Source organism: Alosa alosa, chromosome 8 (genome assembly GCF_017589495.1).
Source record: "Alosa alosa isolate M-15738 ecotype Scorff River chromosome 8, AALO_Geno_1.1, whole genome shotgun sequence".
NCBI lineage: Eukaryota > Metazoa > Chordata > Actinopteri > Clupeiformes > Clupeidae > Alosa > Alosa alosa.
Genome location: NC_063196.1, coordinates 6,733,064 through 6,740,102, shown reverse-complemented (window position 1 = coordinate 6,740,102; position 7,039 = coordinate 6,733,064).

The window sequence follows — 7,039 nt, the reverse complement described above, 5'->3', positions numbered from 1 at the left end:
TACCTACTTCTCTTAGGTCTCAACGTCCACTCATCCATCAGGCCTACCCAGCCTGCTTTTAACCCTGTAACCCTGCCCCCATGGTCCCAACCAAAACATGCAGGGTTGTCACATAATTCATAACATTCAGTTACAGGATAAAATTAAACATATGATTTGAAATAGCAATCACACAACATGAAAAGTAGGTTCTTTAGCAAATGCATCATAAATAAATACAGTTCACATCTTCCTGTTTAACATATGCTTTGAGTCGGCTTATCAACCCTGTTATCTCCCCCTCCCCATGAGCTCACCCCACTTCCCTATTTCGCGGGACAAATTCTTTAAAACAGTCTCTGTGCCTCCAGTCTGGTTTGTCCCAGAGCAGCACCCATACCCGGAAGTGAAAACACGTAAGTACAAACAAACACAGAGGACAATACCAGTGCCTGCCAAGCTACGATACAACGCTAAGTACCGACATAACACCTGTATGTATTTCATGCATCTATGTATGCCAGAACGCAATACCGCTTGATTAAACTACTTATTGCCTTATTTCACGGATGGAGGAAGACATTAGGGGGTATTGTGTGGCATGGTTATGTGTGCGTGTTTGATGAGGGGGCACGGTTAGCTGCTAACGGTGCGTGCACTCACTGCCGCGGCTACCGTAAAACAGAGGGCAAGTGTATTGTTTTGTTATGAGGGAAGGCTGCCGTTTTCCGCGACAGAGCCCACTGTCACATTTCCCTCATCCTCTTCCAGATTGGCGAGGATCGGCAATCGGGAAAGGTAGTCTGCCGTAATGTTCTGCTTCCCGGCTTTATGTCTGATGTTGAACCTAAACGGTTGGAGTGCCAAGTACCATCGTGTCACCCTAGCATTCCGGTCCTTCATTGACTGGAACCAGGTCAAGGCCCGATGATCTGTGTCTAGATCAAACTCCCTTCCGAGCAGGTAATAGCGCAGGCTGTCCAGGGCCCATTTCATGGCCAAGCACTCCTTTTCTATTGTCGAATATCTGGTTTCCCGTGGCAGCATCTTTCGACTCAGGTACAGCACAGGTCTCTCCTCTCCAGGTTCTCCTTGTGCCAACACAGCTCCGAGGCCAACAGCAGAGGCATCTACCTGGACCAGGAAGCGTTTGAAATCCGGACTCTGCAAGACAGGTGAAGAGCACAAGCGAGTCTTCAGTGTGGCAAATGCTTGTTCACAGTCCTTAGTCCATTGCACTGGATTTTTGGCTGCCTTGGTCGTGAGATCTGTGAGGGGGGCTGCTATGGTTGCAAACTCCGGAATAAATCGTCTATAAAAGCCTACCAGGCCTAGGAAGGACCTGACCTGTTTCTTCGTGTGAGGCCAAGGACTGTTGCGGATGGCCTCCAGCTTGTCTACTTGTGGTCGGATCTGGCCTCCACCTAGATGGTATCCCAGGTACTGCGCCTCACTCCTAGCCCAGTCGCACTTCCGGTGGTTCAAACTCAACCCGGCATCATGGATTTGGCCTAGAACGCGTTGCAGATGTTGGTGATTGGCCCATGTGTCGCTATAGATCACCACATCGTCAAGATAAGCGGCACAGCAGTCCTCACATCCTTGAAGGACACGGTCCATTAGCCGCTGGAAGGTGGCAGGAGCTCCATGAAGTCCAAAGGGCATTACAGTAAACTGGTATAGGCCCACAGGAGTCTGAAAAGCGGTGTACTCACGGGACTTCTCCTCCAGCGGCACTTGCCAGTACCATTTACAGAGGTCTAGGGTGGTGATAAACCTGGCACGGCCAATCCTCTCAATCAGGTCATCTATCCTAGGCATGGGGTAGGCGTCAAACCTTGATACGGCGTTGAGTTAGCGGAAATCCATGCAGACCCGGAGCGTCCCGTCTTTTTTCGGGCACAATGACCACAGGGCTGCACCATTCACTGCTTGATGCCTCGATGACTCCAAGCTTTTTCATGGTCTCCACCTCCTCCCTCAGCGGCTCTAGCAGCCTCTCAGGAATGCGGTAGGGTCTTTGTCGGATGGGTGTTGACTCCTTCAAGTGTATAACATGCTGCAGCACCGTTGTCTTCCCTGACCTTTCCTGGAACAGGCCCGGGTACCTCAAGATCAATTGCTGCAGGTCGACTCGCTGGTCCTTGTTCAGGTGCCCTAGGTCCACAGGACACTGGTCTTGCCAGGCTCTCAGGTCGCAGGGGCCTTCATCTTCCTCCACATTCCTCACCATCAATGCCTTGGCTGGACTCTCTTGCCGCTCCTTCCATTCCTTGATCAGGTTGACGTGGTAAGTTTGCTTCTGCTTGCCACGGTCAGGATGGTGGATTTCATAAGTGACCGGTCCCATCTTCCGGGTGATGGTATATGGCCCCTGCCATTTCGCTAGAAGTTTACTTGCTGAGGAGGGCAGGAGTAACAGGACCTTTTGACCCGGCTGGTACTCTCGACGTCGAGCGTGTTCGTCATACCAGCGTTTCTGATTGTGCTGAGCCTTCTTCAGGTTATTCTGTGCCTCCTCACGGTACCGCTCTAGCCGATCCCGCATCTGCAAAACATATTGCACCACTCCCATGTTACCTGGACTGCTGCTGGTGGGCGTCTCCCAGCTTCTCTTCAAGAGGTCCAGTGGACCCTGTACCGACCACCCATACAGCAGCTCAAATGGGGAAAACCCAGTTGAAGCCTGTGGCACCTCCCGATATGCAAAGAGTAAAAATGGCAACCACTTATCCCAATCTTTCCCAGTATCACTGACAAATTTGCGCTGCATGTTTTTCAGGGTTTGATTAAATCGTTCTACCAAACCATCGGTTTGTGGGTGATATGGTGTTGTTCGGATAGCAGTGATGCCCAGCTGATGATGGAGCTGTTTCATTAGGCGCAATGTGAAATTTGTCCCCTGGTCGGTGAGGATTTCCTCTGGGAATCCCACCCGGGAGAAGAGCTGGACCAGTGTGCTAATGATCTTTGGTGTGGTAATGGAGCGCAAGGGGAAGGCCTCCGGATACCTGGTGGCATAGTCACAGATAACCAGTATATACTGGTACCCTGACTGACTCTTCTCCAAGGGGCCCACAATATCCATGCCAATGCGCTGGAATGGAGTTGTGATGACCGGCAGAGGATACAGTGGAGCTCTGTCAGATTTACGGACAACACTAGTCTGTTGGCATGTGGGGCAGGTGTTGCAGAATGTCAGGATGTCAGTGTACATGGAGGGCCAGTAAAAACGTGAGCTGATTCTCTGGTAAGTTTTCTGATGCGCTAAGTGCCCGGCCCAAGGAATGGTGTGTGCCAGCTCTAGCACCATAAGTCTACAACTCTTGGGTACTACCAGTCGCTTTTTCTCCCCATCTCTAACGTACAGCACCCCACCCTCTATACTCAGCTCCTCCCCACAATGGTTAACAGGACTAACCTCCCCTGCCCCTTTGATTTTAGCAAACAATGGTAATAATGTTTTGTCTTCTGCTTGGAGATTTGCTATGTCCTCCGGTATCTCCAGGTTTGATACCTTAAGGTCCGTTACCTCTGGCTCTACAAGGGGTCTCCCTAGGTATTTCTCCACTCGCCGTTGGCGGCGTGGTTTTCTTGGGCCTTTGGTTCCACCATCCAGCAGACTATCACAGAAGTCTGGGAGTGGCTGCAAACCAGCTTTCGCTTGGGCCCGTGTAAGCACAGCACCAGTCACATGGTTGGGAACAGGTTCAGTCAAATCAAATGGGAACGACAACAAATCATGTAATATAGGCATATCTCTTCCCAATATCATGTCTACTGGCAAATCAGCAACCACCCCAACATTCAACAGATACATTTGATCATTCACAGTCACAGTAACCTCTGCCATAGGATACCACTTTTGATCCCCATGTACACATTGTATTGGTGTGGTGTGGCTATATACAACACTGCCCTCTGGAACATAGCATGACTTCATAAGTGACATTACACTCCCAGTGTCCAACAGCGCATGGAAAATTTGACCATTCACGGTGACATTATAACAGACAGTAGCCTCATCGTCTTTCTGTTGTTTGTCCTCTTCCCTAGGTACATAACAATAGCCACTAAGCTTTGGCTTTCTTGCTGGACACACCGATGCTTTGTGGCCCGGCTGCTGGCAATAAAAACAGATTAGTCCCTTACCAGTTCCAGATGTATCTCGATCTCTGCCCGTCTCTCTCCTTCTACTCTCCCAGCCCCCATAGTTACCTCCAGTGCTGTGCTTGTCTGCCATCACGGGTACCTCGAGGCAAAGATGAGTAGTGGCGTGGTGGTGCCCCTTTACGTGCACTGAGGTACTGCTGCTTGGCTGCAGACTGGCCATCTTCTGGCTCGTGCTCTTTCACCCACATCCGAATGTCTCCAGGAAATACCTGCAACAGCTGCTCAAGAATGATGGCTTCTCCGATGTCCTCTTTGCTGTGCTGCTCTGGCCGTATCCACCGTCTGTAGAGTCCCTTTAGCCGATGGTAAGTCTCGGTAGGTGTCTCTCCCAGAGGTATGGCCGTCTCCCGGAACCGCTGACGGTAGGTCTCAGGAGAGATGTCGAACTTCTGCAACAGCGCCTCCTTCAGGTCATAGTAGCAATCTGCCTGATCTTCCTCCATCGCTGAGTAGGCTTCCTAGTCAGCAAGGGCACAAGTCGACAGGCCCACTCATCTGTTGGCCACCGCCAGGTGCGGGCTATGCGTTCAAAGCGGAGGAGGTAGTTCTCTATGTCCTCCCCCTGCTGGTAAACTGGCATCTTTGGGTCATGCATATACCCCCTCTCCATAGATGCTCGACGTGGATTACGGGGCCCCGACAAAACCTCTGGCTGATATGGCAGAAAGTCTTCGTCATCAGCTCGGCCGCCACCAGCAGAGGGCCCCGATGACTCATGCAACAGGTATGACCGGGTGGGTTGATCATCATATCCCTCCATGGCGCCACCTGATTGCCGTGGTGCTGCCATTGGTAACCCGAGCCCCTGGATGGCTGGTCCCCGCTGCCGCTGAGGTTCTGGTGCAACACCTGGTGCTCGGTCTGGTCGTAGAGTCTCCCGTAGCTCACTCAGGAACCCTTCCTCTCGCCTCTGCTGTTCCTCCATGAAGCTTCTCATCAGCCCAAGGAATTCAGCATTTTGGCCAGTTGTTGTAGGTTGAGCTGGTTGGGTCTTCAGTCGGCCCCTTTTCCCCTCATCTTCGTCCGTGGTATCCATTGATTTCTCTTCCTCTGGACCGGTCTGTGATCTGAGGCTTCTCTTGGCCTTGTTAGTGGCCTTTGTTCGGGCTAACCCTGCCCCCATGGTCCCAACCAAAACATGCAGGGTTGTCACATAATTCATAACATTCAGTTACAGGATAAAATTAAACATATGATTTGAAATAGCAATTACACAACATGAAAAGTAGGTTCTTTAGCAAATGCATCATAAATAAATACAGTTCACATCTTCCTGTTTAACATATGCTTTGAGTCGGCTTATCAACCCTGTTATCGCCCCCTCCCCATGAGCTCACCCCACTTCCCTATTTTGCGGGACAAATTCTTTAAAACAGTCTCTGTGCCTCCAGTCTGGTTTGTCCCAGAGCAGCACCTGAAAACACGTAAGTACAAACAAAGGTAGGCGCATAAGCAACTGGAGAGCTTTAGACTGGGTGGCTTTAAACCTGCAGCCGATGGATCATGATGATTGATGTTCTGCTATTGGTAAATGGCCAGCAGGAATGTGGCATCTGAATGAGAGAAAATGCATTTAAACACAAACTGTAACAGTGCAGAAATGAACAGGGACATAAGACGGTAAGTGTCAACCTAAACACACACACACACACACACACACAAACACCACCTGCAAAGTTAGTCTGCTACTTTTGTTTGTAGTCAATGTAGTCTACACCTACGCATGTATTTCAGCCTTTTCGCTTTAACAGTGAGCGGCATCCTTCTAACTACAGAGACATTCTATAGGACAGTGTTTCTCAGGCGCGCCTGCAGGTGTACGTCCATACGCACTGTGCGTACCATCAGGCTACTCAACAGCGAGAGAAAATTTCCCTTGTGTGTGTGTGTATTCACACCAAATTGGCCTACCATACCTTCCCAACTATGCACAGTATCCCATTAGCTGCATGCCATCAGGCTATTTACCATTTTCTATTACGGAAAGTTACTGAACATGTTATCAAAATTAACGTGCACACATTTTGTTTGAGCAGGAGAGAGAATATGCACGCAGGCACGCAATAGGCTACTTGTTGTTTTCTTTTACTCGGTTATCTATATATCAGGGATGTCAAAGTCAAATACATTAGAGGGCCAAAAAAACAAATTTGCTACAAGCCGAGGGCCGGACTGGTTCAATGTTTATTAAAACATATTAAAATGACTGCACGTAACCTATTGAACCAAGACGTGTAGGCCTACTGTATTTTATTTAATGATTAAATGAATAATGACTGTGACTGAAGTGCGGGCAAAATTTGCACAGAAATGTACGATTTTTCCCATCCTCACCGACCTTGTCATAAAACTTGTTTAAATGATCATACGATGCCTCCTTGCTGCTTTGTCGTCTACATCAGCCTTTCTCAAACTTCTTTGACCTGAGGCCCAGTCAATGTTTAAAGTGCTAAGATTGTTCACAAAAGTTTGTGAAAACATGCACATCAGAGTACTGCTTTACTAATGTAAAATATAATTAGGCCTACAATAGTTTCATTGTTTTTGCATTGTTGCATGATGCTTGCATGAGAAATACTTCTCAAAACAACAGCAGTTGTTGTGCTCATGCAAGCATCATACACTGATAGAATATTTATATGCTAATTACAGTTCATTTGAATGCCTGAATGTAAGGATTCAGGAAACACAATACCAGCTTTTGTGAATGGTAAATGGCGGATCAGATCATGTGTAAATCACTGATCTGGAGATCTTTAACTATCTTTAACTAAGACTAATTAATAGCTTTTGGCTGACTTTAATACTTAATGCCAAACAGTGTTTTATATAGTCTGTGCTCTGTTTTTTATGGAAGTTGCATAAATCCACGTCGTTCTATGTCGTT